The sequence below is a fragment of the Lactuca saligna genome, chromosome 5 (genome assembly GCF_052625555.1).
Source record: "Lactuca saligna cultivar CGN05327 chromosome 5, ASM5262555v1, whole genome shotgun sequence".
Classification (NCBI taxonomy): Eukaryota; Viridiplantae; Streptophyta; class Magnoliopsida; order Asterales; family Asteraceae; genus Lactuca; species Lactuca saligna.
Window position 1 is genome coordinate 6,089,910 of NC_136421.1, and position 14,844 is coordinate 6,104,753.

General features: G+C 37.5%; 1 non-coding gene across 1 annotated transcript; it reads left to right on the plus strand.

Moving 5' to 3' along the window:
- The first annotated feature begins 12,265 nt into the window (after nucleotides 1–12,265).
- LOC144999070 (small nucleolar RNA R71) lies at nucleotides 12,266–12,372 on the plus strand. Its single transcript, XR_013660595.1, has one exon. It is a non-coding gene; the product is annotated as a small nucleolar RNA R71 (small nucleolar RNA).
- Nucleotides 12,373–14,844: the final 2,472 nt, after the last annotated feature.

The following is a 14,844-nucleotide window of genomic DNA, read 5'->3' on the forward strand; positions in this document are numbered from 1 at the left end:
TCTAGGTCCCTAGAGTGCATTAGCAACGTAAAGTTGCTACCTTTACATATTTGAATGACTCAAATTCCATATCTAAGCTAGAAATGGGACTTTACTCATAAACAAGGGTTCCTTCATGACCCTATTAATAATTTTATGAACTTAGGGCTCAAAAGAGGTTCAGATCTGAAGTTTTAACTCCAGATCTAGCTCCCAAACCATAATACCTTCATGAATAGCTAAAGAAAGTCCTAAACTTCACATATGAAAGATTCTAGAAGAAAAGAGGTTAAGGTAACAACTTGTTACCTCCAAAACGTGCCCAAACTGAAGTAGACTCTGGATCCACACGAAATCCTTGATGCTAGCCTCTTGATCTCCAATTTTTCTTCACGAAAATCACTTGCTAAAGCTCGAAATCACTCTCCAAGCTCGCACTCAAGAACTTTAGGGTTTCTGGCTCTCATGGGGTGATAGAGGACAGTGGGAGGCGCTAATTGTCCAATATATAGGGTGCAAAAACCTTGAAAGTTAGGGTTTCCTCTGCCAGCTCCTACTCGTCGAGTTGCCCATGCCGACTTGTCGAGTCACTCATTAAATGATGTGTCCTGACCCGCTGCTACTCGACGAGTCACAATGTCAACTCGTCAAGTAGGCCTTGAAATATGAAATCTAATGGTATAATAATGATACCTGTTGGGTTTAAATGTTGCGTCATTGGGCTCGGTCCTTAGCCCAGTTTTGTTATCCGGTTTGGGCTGTCCAACCATGATTGTTTTATTAGGGTTTAGTATTTAAGGTGCATGCATGCATTCTTAGTAGACAATGCTTTAATTATTATTCTGATTATTGTACTAAAAACCCTAGCTCACCTATACAGTGGAAATTCTTGATCGAGCTCTGCTGAGGCGTGACTACTTTTGAGTCATTAAGCATTATTTGATTCGATCTTGCGTTATCTGTGTTTGTTTTGTTTGTTTTACTGATTAACCCGTTGAAGATGTAATCGATGTAAGAGTTTCTTAACTCTTCAATTGGTATCAGAGCAGGAGATTGTATACATATCTCTTCTGTTGAAGAAGATCTTAGGGTTTTTCCGCTTTGATTGATTTTGTTAGAGCCACCATTCTCTATTGACGTAGTTCTTTAAATCAATCTTACCCTAACGTTATTTACAAGTCTGATCTTAAATAGATTTTTATACAAACATCGTCATGTCCATGGATGATACCCAGTCAAACCCAATCAATATCTCCAATAGCATAGGATCGACGACGAGAATTCCCATACTGTACACTCAAGATTATGAGGTCTGGACGCATCACTTTGAAGACTACGTGATTGGTTCAGAAGATAATGGATACTTGATCTGGGAGGTGATAACAGTTGGCTGATTTGCTCATTCAAGCACTTCAAGAATTGTCAAAACTCAAAAGGAGTATAATCAACTCGTTAATGATGTGAAAGACATTCCCCAAGATGAGAAAGAGAAGTTTAAGTGGAACATCAAAGCTTTAAGGATTATTAGGTTTGCTTTACAGTCAGACACGTTTCGATTGGTGAGTTCATGCACAACAACGAAGGAGATATGGGATAGGTTGAAGGAACTATATTCTACAGATGAAGATCTTGAGCATTCCATCCAAACATTATTACTCTTAGAATTTGGTGACTTCAAGCTGAGGCCTGAAGATAAGCTCATTCAAGCTTTCGATCGCTTTAATCATCTCCTTAGTAAGATGATAAAGCATGGGATAGAAAGGAAAGTCATTGAACAAAAGGTCACATTTATGAATGGCGTTAGACCTGAATGGATGGCTGTAGTGTTGACTGTGAAGGCACACGAACAATTCAAGGCTTATTCTCTTGCAAGCTAGTAGGAATATTAAAGTCACATGAGAGTGCAGTGACTAAAGAAACGAACGTGGTTTCTAGCATGGGGTCATTAGCTCTAATCTCCAAGGGAAAGAATGCTGCTGAAGATGAAGAAGATTTAGATCTTTATGAATACGATCTAACAAGTGAAGATTTTGCTTTAATGGTGTTAAATACCAAGAAGTTCATCAAAAGAAGATTCCCAGCCAATAAGAACCGAAACTGGCAGGGAAGCTACAATGCTGAGAAGGTGAAGGAGGAATTGAAGAGTGTCTCTCAGACCGAAGAACCAAAGAAGGAAGCTAAACTTGGTGGTGACTCAGGTTTTAATTGTCACTACTATGGAGGCAAAAACCACTTTGCCAAAGATTGTATGTTGAGAAAGAAGTCTAAAAAGAATGACGAAGATGTCGAGGAAGTGAATCTCATATGACGGTTGGAGGAAATCAGGATGAAGAAAGCTGGAACTAATAACACTATGAATGCTCTAATTGTGTAGGGAAATACTGTTGATGATGAATTTGGCGGTGTTGAAGTTTGGTCAACTGATTCTGAAGATGAAGAAGTGAGAAATCCCACTCATGGCAGGGCTTTATTGGTACAAGAAGAGAATGTTACTGGAAAGTGTCTGATGGTGACCTCTGAGGTATCACAAATGAGAGGTTATACTACTGATGGGGGACTAGACGAAGCGAAAGAGCGTGAAGACAGGTGTTTTGCAGCGAAACCTGTCAGTGTGCAAATCAACGAATGTGATGGGTTGATCAAGAAGGTACAATCTATTCTTGTTTCTTTAATTATCCCCATCACAAACTATGAAAAGGAACTAAATGGATTAAAATCTAAATTTTCTAGTATAAGTGGTAGTTTAACTCAAACTCATGTCACAAACTCTAACCTAACTGATCAAATTAGCAGGGTATCATCGAAGAGTGAGGAAAGGCGTATGTGGATAGAGAAAAAGGAGAAGGAGTTGATTAGGTCTAGGGATGAAACAATTTATTTTCAAAGAGATAATTTAAAGCTTTTGAAACAACAAAATGTTTTTTGTTTAATTGCTAAAAGATTATATTCCAACATTACTCAACTGCATCTTAATTGTGATATAGGAAAGAAGATACATCGTATGATTTTACCCTTCCTTGAGTTCAAGGAGGATGAAATCGATACCGATGCATACAACTGTGAAAAAATTATTTCTTCTTATGATATCTCCCCCTCCTACAAAATTGGTCTGGACAAAATAGAGTCCTCCATAAAATCAAAAGACCATAAGGACATGCTCATAAATTTTTTGGATGAAAATGACAAATTAAAAATCAAAACTGAAACTGTACAAAAATTTGACTCTTTGAATGCCAAGTTGAGTTTAGAAAACAAAATTGATATTGAAAACACTTCTGAATTCAATGAGAATAATGATATGAGTGAAATATCTATAGAAGATGAGGTGGACAATTTTGAATTTATCAAGAGCAAACCCGAAACCAATAAAAATCTTATTTCTGAAAACTCTATTGAGTTCACTCGCTCATCAAAAGACAAGACTAAATTCCTCAAGGAAAAAGCTATTGTATATCAAAAGGTCCAAACAACTCCAAATCAAGTTTATACAGTCAAAGGAGTTACTCAGCAACAGTCAACCGAACTAACAACATTAGTAGAAGAAGATAATGCTGATGGATGTGATGCGTTTTCCTGGTCAGCACCGATTGATAACGCCGATGAAACAGAAGGTCTATCTCAGAAAACATCATGGAGGGTGAAGGGTAGGTATGTGGCAGAACCACTTAATGAACCTACGTGATTTGATGTACCAAGAACAAGTGGTACCAAAACATCTTCAGGCGAATCAGTCATGACAACAAGTGAGACATGTTCGCTAAAGTGTGAAACTCATGCTCAGAAACCGAAGAAAAAGGCTAACATCCACAAAAATCCAAAGCAAGTTTCAGAAAGAAAGCATCAATGAAATTTGAGATACAAGAAGAATCTCACTGAAAGGAAACAGTTTTGGCGATCTAAAAATCATAACTACGTTCACTATGATAAGTCCTTTAAGTCAAAGGAAGAAGCAAAAGCAAACTCAGCTTCTCATGATCAACACAATAACGACAATCGAAAGAAGAGTTTCGGTCCTCAAACGCAAGACAACCGAAAGCAGTGGTTCAGTTCTCAGAATCAAGATAGCCGAAAGAAGAGTTTCGGTCTTCAAAATCTAGAGAACCAAAAACAGAGCTTCGGTCCACAGAAGTACAACAACCAGAAGAAAAGGTTGAGCCATCAGGCAACCGAAAAACGAAAAAGGAGTTTCAGTCCTTAAGTTGTGAGAAACCAAAAGGATGGTTTCAGTCCTAAATCAACCGTTGAGAGGAACCGAAGGGAAGGTAATTTTGGGTCTTGACCATGTAAGGGCAATGATCAAAAGTCTAATACTACTCCCAAGTCTCATCCTTATCACTCTACTCACAGAATGTTCGAAAGGGTAAAGGAAAGATCTTTCCAGAAGATGAAAAGAAGACGGCGTTTGAATCCAAAGTGAAGAACCGAAAGACTGCTAACGTTGAATCAAAAACTGAACCTGAAATACTCAAATCCAATAAAATCAAAGTTTTCACCGTAAAAAGAAAAGATGAAACAGCACTAATAAAAAGAACCTTTTTGGTCGATGTTTCTCTTACTATTCACTATTATGTAAAAGGCTCACAAGGACCCAAGAAACTTTGGGTTCGTAAATCTGCTTAATTTTTGCAGGTTATGCGTGGTGAACAGTTTGATGATGAATGGTATATAGACAGTGACTGCTCACGTCACATGACAGGAAGAAAGGAAGAACTGAGGGAATTTCGGCCCCTTCAAGATGGTGGATGTGTCAAGTATGGTAATAATTCCTTTGGCATAATCAAAGGTCATGATATGATTACCAATGGTGATTTCTCAATTCGAAAAGTGGCGTACGTTGAAGGTCTACAACACAACCTCATCAGTGTTTCTCAACTGGTAGTCACCACTGGGTTAAAGGTTTCGTTCGATGATGAGGGCTTAGAGATTATTGAAAAGAAGACAAATGATGTGCACAAAAGTAACCACTAATCTTAATATTTATAACCTAACAAACTTAGACTAACTATGCACCTATAGGCAGTGTACCTAATCAGATTATAGTATAGCTTGGGTAAGTCGGGTATCGATCACAAGGAACGGTGTTACTAATTAATCTACTTGCTAAATATTTAACCTAATTATTAACAAGTTTAAAAAGGGTTTTATCTGATTTTACAAGATCAGATGAACTCTGAAATTCAATCAATAAGTAAAAACACTCTTGTTTAGTTCGAATCCACTTCGTCCTTATAGCTAGCTAATAATTATGGATTATCAAGTTGGTTATTATTATATTAGTAATTTAAGTCCAACTTTACCAATAATTAATTAATTCATGTAAAACTATGTATGGTCACACATAATTAAACACATAACCAATTATGATTATTAATATGCTATGTAAGATTAATTATGCAAACGCAATTATAGTCATAATCTACGTTCTCTAGCACAACTAAATTTATTTACTTTAATTACTAACTAAGATTGGTTAATCCTAACTCTAACAATTTAATGTTCACTAAATCACTAGGTAAACAAGTTCATGCAGTTAATGGTCACTAAGCTACACAGAACTTGAAATTAAGCAACTAAAGAAACAAACATAAGCATGCTAGGTAACAATAAATCAAGCACAAGCAATTTACCAACTAAATAAATCCATGTAAAATTAAGCTATTCATAAGTTAGAAGCTTCATCTAGCTAAAGAAGAGTAGCTAGATTCTGCTGCTCATAATGGTAACTAACAAACAAACACAAACTATATAGGCAAGCATGTTCATAAGTATCAAATAAGTCAACTAAATTATGAACCTCTACTCCTTTGGTGTTGAAAACCTTTTTCCAGAACTTCTTCTCTGCTAAAAATCATCTTTTGGAAACCCTTCAATAAGCCAAAAAGTCCTCAAGTCGTAATGGCCAAGGGAATTTATAGTTTTCTGATTTCCCGAGTTCATGTCGTGAATATGGGATAAACGTGTTCGGCAAGGACTCTTCCACCCGCATGTATATCTTCTATAACTCTCCACTCATGTCGTGAACAATGAATTTTCACGTCATGAGTACATCTTTTGGTGATTTTCCGTTCTTCTTTTCTTCAATCCTCCAAAGTTCCATATTCTGTCAAGTTCAGTCCCTATCTTCGAAGATGCTTCTATTTGGCTGCAAAATAACAATTTAAACTCATAAGTACCATTATTCTATGCAAATAACCAAAATATCAATAGAAATATAAATAAATATTGCCTAAAAATATGTATAAATATGACTATATCAAAATACCCCACACTTGTTCTTTGCTTGCCCTCAAGCAAATCTAATTATTAAATCAAACCTTCATCACCAATATCACATAGAACGATCCAACTCAAGGTCAGCCATTATGCTAAAACCTCAACGCATGCATTTGTGTCTATTTTTTTCCCTAAGTAACCCTCCAATTCTAAATTCTCACATTCTCATAAACACGCGCTCACTTCTTTTGAACAATGCTCATTTTATCCAACCCTCTGAATCCATCCTCAGAACGCTCTCTAACCTCAAGATATTTTTGTAAAGCTACCCGAGCATACGTAAACTAGAGAATTACAACTTTTAAATACCACAATATGGAGCTCTTGAATTCTTCACTTCGTGATATTTTGATCTTTGATTTCTTTGAATTCACCAATTTTTGTGTAATTTTGATATCTTCAACTTTTGAAACTTTAGAATTTTCGATCTTTGATCTTCATACTTAGATACTTTTATGCTCCAAAAATTCTTCAATTTATTTACTTTTGGTAATTGCTCTCTTTTTTTACATGTATCTCACTTTTTTTAATATCACTCAAAAACCTACATGCTTAACTAGGGGCGCTTAACTTCAACCTTTATTGGTTAAGACATAGCTTTCCTGGATACATTTCAGGTTTGAGGCTGCTAAACATATTGCATCCCTCAAACTAAGCGAGGTTGTGTTTTTGTCCCATGATTTCACTAAAATAAAGGAGGCCATAAATGCACTATAACGTGTATTGGCTCAACTAAGCATTTGAGCTCTTATCGGATCATCCCATATAACACTAGCAACTACACTTCAAATTATTACTACTAGATCCAATTAGTAAACATTTTAAAATTTTTAAAATTTCCTATAATTTCTAGCATTTTACTTTTTCGACCCCCTAACCCACACTTATTACATACAATGCCCTCATTGTATGCATATACTAAATTTAAAAACTATAAAAGGGAGAAAAAGGAACAGACTCCTCTGGGATAGAAGTGGCAAGATCGAACTCCAAACGTGTAGTCGATATGTGCATCTTGAATATTAAACTTCATCTAAATAGGAACTTAGACTTGAACTTGCAACAAATGTAAGTGAGCCAACAAGCGAAAAAGCAATGAATCGAAACTATAATATCCCATAAGAATGGTGTAAGTCTTCAAAATGTATAGAATAATGTGGGAATTGCTACTTTACATAGTAGAAAAAAAAAACAGCCAGCATACGCGTCATAAAAACCCCGAACATAGTGAAAACGGGAAACTCACAACGTGAGTTATATAGGTTCACGATGTGAGTTCGCAGGAATGCGGAATCTGGAATCTATAATAACTCAACTCACAATGTGAATAGTGCATGCTCACGTCCTGAAAACTAGGCGACAGAAAAATGAAACTGACCATTCTTCTTATTACTTTTCGCATTCCATTCCAATTTCTAAATTGATAAAGACACTTTTGAATGCAAAAGTTTTATGACTCCTTGCTAATCTCACCCTTTCTATCGAATCACCCCACACTTATTTCTAATTGTGGGTCTCGACTTTTAACTCTAGACTTGTAACGACCCTCAACTAGACGATCACAACTCTTGACTCGACTTTACTCCCTTCCTAAGACTCCTCAACAAGCTGTAACCAAACAACCAAAAGGAAACAAAAGTAACATAATAAACCAACAATTTTTCAACAAACCATACAAAGTGTTCAAACCAAAAACTAAAACCAAATAAACGAAAAATTAAAAACTAAAATAAATAAGAAAAACTAGCGATCAATCATCTTCCTCTTCATCCTGAGCTCCACTAGGTCCTTCCTTGTCCACAATACTCCGTCCACTTCGGGAAAATTGGGTAATGATACCCTAGGTGAGGAGGCTGCTCCACATGGAAATGTTGCACCAAATTCTCTACCATCCCTCCAATCCAATTAACACTCAAATAGAGCTGATCGAAATACCCAACCATATCATCCCCAATATGCGATCCTACCATGGGTGCGGGTGGATGCATTGACTTCCCTCTCTCTCCTCGTCCGCTCACGTTCCTCCGCCTTGGCCTTTGCTGTGGTTCGGGTTGGTCACTCGACTGCTCACCACCCTCATCATTTGATGGCAAAATACCCCAATGAGATCTAAAGTTCCCAACAACTCTCATCGTCTCCAAATACCCCATAGTAAACTCGTTACCCTCCATGCAAGTCAAAGAATGAGTGATGCCAGGAACGAGAAGACCATAAGGCTGGGCCAAACATGTAATAAAATGCCTTCCACAAATAGGGCTCCCGGGATAAGAACTAGAAGCAGAGTTAGCCAGAAAGTGTGCCAAAAAATAAGGAATGTTGCAACACACTCTCGGCTGCAAAATGCACCATAAAAAGAATAAATTCTACTTTGCCACCTTGTCCCCATGCCTTCTATGATTAACAGAGAGAGTGATAAATCAGTGTAGTACTTAGTGGATAGGAGAACGAATGCTGCTCTCGGGAGATACTCCGGAGTTGAATGTTCCGGAGGCAATAGTATGCCAGAAAGCAAACCCAGTAGTACCATCTTCATACCCTCTAGCTGCATCCATCAAAAACATGCCAAACTCGGGAGTCATAGCCTCTTGAGGATTATATTTCCCCACCCTCCAAAGAAAATTCCAAGAGGCTGCATTCCCGATACTCACCCCCGAGACAGAATACCAAAGCTTGTTGATAAAGGGGATCGTGGACATTCTCTTGAAATGTATGTTGATAAAAACTCAACACAAAACTCCTTATATACTCGTTCTTGGATGCGAAAAAGGTTGAGCCATCCCAAGAAAGTGAAAGAATAACCGTTTCTAATAAACATTTTGGTCAAAAAACGGGGACATCCTATCCATGAGTCCAACTTCTCTCATCCGTATCCAGTTGATGGTGGGTGCAACTGCAATTTCCCTGTTGTAAAGCCACCCCAACCAATTATTCCATTGTGTCAAAATTTCTCGGGGCATTGTTGTTGGGAAATTGTATAATGGGTGTAAACCCACTACTCCAGTTGGTATTTCCCTCCTAGGAGCCATTTTTGCATAAATAAACATAAAACATAGCCAAAAAAACATAACAAAAGATTAGAAGTAAATAGAAGTGAAATTATCAAGTCCCAGGATTCACGTCGTGAATCCATAAAGATTCACGTCGTGAGTTCGTAAAGCAGCAACCAAAATCGGACATATCAGAACTCAAATCAGGTCAACAATGTCAATAGGTTTTATTCCTAAGGCCATTTCAAACTCATCACACGCACATGCAACAACAACTTCACATAGACAGGGTAACAATTTTAAGATTCAAGTCAAATGGAAACCCTAGCCCCTAAATCTAGCAAATAAGTCAATAATAATCAATGCAATGAAGATTAAATTACATAGTTTGGAAGATTACGTATGCACAAGATGACTAAATACAAAAATCAATCGCAATCGCGAAGGGGGTGGGGGGTAGGGGGACCAGAAGAAACACGTTCACTTCGTGGGGAATAAAAAAGGAATTAGGTCAATTGGATTCTATCTTAAATATGTGGTCCTGAGTGTTTCAGGATTCACGTCGTGAATCTTTAAGGGTTCACGTCGTGAATTCATTGTGGGCTGTAAAATTGGGCCATTCAATAATACAAAACTGTAAAATGGAGTGGGTTGGACTAATAATGTGCTAAGGAGTATATTGTACATTTAACCTGGACTCACGTCGTGAATCATAATGATTCACGTCGTGAATATTGTCTGATCATAAATTAATTATAAACTCCAAATTTGTCTATCATTATCACTTAATTTTTAGGAACCCCACACTCAGTGTTATATTGTGCATATAGTGATTCGGATGACATGATCGATTTCCTAAAAGCTAAAAATGCAAAGGAAAAAGAAAGAAAACGCAAACCAAACCCGGGTTGCCTCCCAAGAAGCGCTTCTTTTTGAGGAGTCGTTAGCTGGACTCCGTGCCTCCTACGTTGAATCTTCAGATGAGTCCACCATCAGGATCTTTTGCTCCTTGAAACGCCTCTTATAAGCTTGCACTTGACGAATATACGCCTTTTTAGAATTCTCCTTTTTAGCCTTGACTTCGTTTCCATCGAGCTTACGTTTGATTCCTTGAGTCTTCAATTTTTCCTCATTTTTAAGCTTTATAATATCCTCCTCCTCCTTTATCACCGAGCTAGTCTCTTTTGATGTAACCTCCTCTTCATCACTAGACATGTCATCACTTTCCTCACTTACCCAAGATGTTGGTTTTGTATAATTAATGACTTCAACGAAAAATGGAACGGATGCCCTTGGTTTAGTATGCTTGACTTGATTAATTGTCTTGATTTCTTCTTTCATAAGCATTTCCAATTCTTCAAGTTCATTGTCTTCATCAATATTTAACACTTCACCTTTAACATCATATCCTTGAAACCCATCTTCCATTCCAAAAATTTCCTTATCATCTCCAACTCTCAAGGTGAGCTTAGATTCGCGTATATCAACTAAAGCCCCAATAGTTTTTAGTAACGGGCGGCCAAGAATAATCGGAACATCGGGATCTTCTTTTATGTCCCACACCACAAAATCTATTGGAAACACGAATTTCCCAAATTTTACAAGAATATGTTGCACAATGCTCCGAGGCTGTGTCACTGAACGATTGGCCATGTGAATAGTCATCTTTGTAGCCTTCAGCTTCAGAATATTCAACTTCTGATAAAATGAAAAAGGCATCAAATTTATGCTAGCCCAGAATCTGCTAAAGCATAAATCTTCAAATTATTCCCGAAATCACATGGAAGAGTAAGGCATCCAGGATCTCCCATCTTCTTAGGCAACTCTCATAATATAGATTTTGAGCTTTGCTCACTTAGAATCACCTTAGAATTGTTCTTTAGTTGCTGACGAGTGTCTATTAAGTCTTGGAGGAACTTTGCGTATTCTAGAATTTTTGAAAGCGAATCAATGAAAGGAGTATTAATAGGAATACCCTTTATTTGTTCAATAAACTCCAGATGTTCCCTTTCTAGTGGGCTAAGATGTGCTCGAGACGGGAATGGAAAAGGCGCTTTAGAAGTTGGACCAGATACAATTTTTTTTGTGCAGACTGATCCCACATTGTGAACATATCAAGCTTACGACGTGAATCTGGCATTTCTGCAGCTTATTCGTTTTTTAGATTGGACTTCTCTGGCTTCGGTTCAGATGGCCTTGTCTCCACTTCTAGTGCTTCTAGGAATTCATAAATCGCCTCTTCTTCAGTATCAATGGCCATGACATGAGATTGATCTTGCTTTTTGGGAGATTGTGAAGACAATTTGTTATTAACCAAAGTAGTAAGATGACCAACTTGGACTTCTAAACTTTGAATTGATGCTTGATGATTTCTTAATGAAGCTTGCTGGTGAATCAAAATTTTGTGATGTTCCTTCATCATATTCAAGTGTTCTTTTAGCACTGCATCGGTATCTTCGTGCCTTCTCTCGGATGCTTCAATGAATCGGGTCAACATGGTTTCTAAGTCCACTTTCTTCTCGGTTGTTGGCTGCTCTTTTTGGTAAAAGCCTTATCCAGTTTGCTTTTATTTCTCTTCCTTTTGCTTCTTGTATTTTTCGTATGGCAACCACTCTTTCTTCGGTTTTCCATAGTCTTCATCGTATATATCTCCACTTGAATAGCAAACTTGAGCTTTCTTGTTCCCATATTCATCCATGTTGCAATCTTTTGTCAAATGTGGGCCACTACATCTCTCGCAACAAACACGAATTGCATGAATTGATTGGTCCATTTGGGTCAATCTCCTATCCATAGTGTTAAGCATTGCCATCATGGCAGCCATTTGGTTAGAATGTGCACCCCCAACTCCTTTCACGCTTTCATTCCTTGGATCGTGATATTCATGAGAGTGCTTTGCAAAATTTTCAACCAATTCCTTGACCTCGCCCAGATTTTTCTTCGTAAGCGGTCCTTGAGAATCAAGGATTTGTCTTGTCATTACATTGACCCTGTCATAAAATATGGACACTTCTTGTTGAATGCTAAGGTCACGTTGAGGACAATTCCTTAACAGCCCTTTATAGCACTCCCATGCTTCGTAAAGTGACTCTCCTGGGTTTTGCTCAAAATTAGCTATTGCCTTCTTGAGTTTAGCTATCTTGGATGGTGGACATAATTGGTCTAGAAACCGCTCACGCATTTGAGCCCAAGTAGTGATTGTACCAGGTGGAAGTGCTTTTAACCAATCCTTTGCAGCTCCTTTAAAGGTAACGGGAAGCATCCTTAGCAAGACGATATCTCTGTTAACGTTCGGGACATTGAAGTAATCATCAATGTCGTTCACTTCATCTAAATGCTTGAACGCATCCTCATGATCTTTTCCATAGAATGGGATATTCTTTAGTTCAGAAAGGATATGCCCTTTCAGCTCGAATGTGGAAGTGGTAGGAATAGTGGGTTGTACTAAACCTGGACCAACATCATATCGAGTTCTCTTTCTGTAGGCTCCCATGGACATTTCTTCAATATTCGCCATCTTGTTTCTTGGCTTGTTTTTAGGTTCACTTGTATGTTCTTCAAATTCAGTCTCAGTAACGTATTCGGACTCGATTTGGACGAGTATTTGATCTAAGTGTTCAAGCTTGCTCTTGTTCTTTAAAGATGAACTTGACTGCCCCGTTTTCTTCCCAAACTTCTTTGAGAACACTGACTTGAATTCTTGTAAAGGCGTTTTCTTTGGTGTTTTATCTTCTTTCACACTCTTATCCTTCTTTGTGTGAATTGCAAAATCGGGATCTTCAAGTGATGGCACCAAAGGTGTGTTAGAACCTCTGGTCATGAACTCCTGAAATAAAACAAAAAGATAAAACGTAAAACTGAACTAAGAAAGACGAACTAAAATAAACAAAACTAAGAACTTCAGTTCTCACGGCGTGAATCTTAAGCGTTCACGTCGTGAGTCCTGTAATGCGGAAAAAAAAATTAAAACAGAAAAGTAACTTCTTGAAGGTTTTACCCTACAAAAAGGATCAATTAATTTAAAGCAAACAAACTAATAATTAACTAAACCGTTCCTCGGCAACGGCACCAAAAACTTGATGTGCACAAAAGTACCCACTAATTTTAATATTTATAACCTAACAAACTTAGACTAACTATGCACCTATAGGTAGTGTACCTAGTTAGATTATAGTATAGCTTGGGTAAGTCGGTTATCGATCACAGGGAACGGTGTTACTAATTAATCTACTTGCTATCAAATTAACTAATTATTAAGAAGTTTAAAAAAGGTTTTATCTGATTTTACAAGATCAGACGAACTTAACTCAAATTCAATCAATAAGTAGAAAACACACTTGTTTAGTTCGAATCCATTTCGTCCTTATGGCTAGCTAATAATTATGGATTATCAAGTTGGTTATTACTATATTAGTAATTGAATCAATAAATAAAGCCCCAATAGTGTTTAGTAACGGGCAGCCAAGAATAATCGGAACATCGGGATCTTCTTTCATGTCCCACACCACAAAATCTATTGGAAACACAAATTTCCCAAATTTTACAAGAATATGTTGCACAATGCCCCGAGGTTGTGTCACTGAACGATTGGCCATGTGGATAGTCATCTTTGTAGCCTTCAACTTCAGAATATTCAGCTTCTGATAAAATGAAAAAGGCATCAAATTTATGCTAGCCCAGAATCTGCTAAAGCATAAATCTTCAAATTATTCCCGAACTCACATGGAAGAGTAAGGCATCCAGGATCTCCCATCTTCATAGGCAACTCTCATAATATAGATTTTGAGCTTTGCTCACTTAGAATCACATTAGAATTCTTCTTTAGTTGCTGACGAGTGTCTATTAAGTCTTGGAGGAACTTTGCGTATTCTAGAATTTTTGAAAGCGAATCAATGAAAGGAGTATTAATAGGAATACCCTTTATTTGTTGAATAAACTCCAGATGTTCCCTTTCCAGTGGGCTAAGATGTGCTCGAGACGGGAATGGCAAAGGCGCTTTATAAGTTGGACCAGATACAATTTTTTTTGTGCAGACCGATCCCACATCGTGAACATATCGAGCTCACGACGTGAATCTGGCATTTCTGCAACTTCTTTGTTTTTTAGATTGGACTTCTCTGGCTTAGGTTCAGATGGCCTTGTCTCCACTTCTAGTGCTTCTAGGAATTCATAAATCGCCTCTTCTTCAGTATCAATGGCCATGACATGAGATTAATCTTGCTTTTCGGGAGATTGTGAAGACAATTTGTTATTAACCAAAGTAGTAAGATGACCAACTTGGACTTCTAAACTTTGAATTGATGCTTGATGATTTCTTAATGAAGCTTGTTGGTCAATCAAAATTTTGTGATGTTCCTTCATCATATTCAAGTGTTCTTTTAGCACTGCATCAGTATCTTCGTGCCTTCTCTCGGATGCTTCCATGAATCGGGTCAACATGGTTTCTAAGTCCACTTTCTTCTCGGTTGTTGGCTGCTCTTTTTGGTAGAAGCCTTATCCAGTTTGCTTTTATTTCTCTTCCTTTTGCTTCTTGTATTTTTCGTATGGCAACCACTCTTTCTTCGGTTTTCCATAGTCTTCATCGTATTTATCTGTAACATCATAA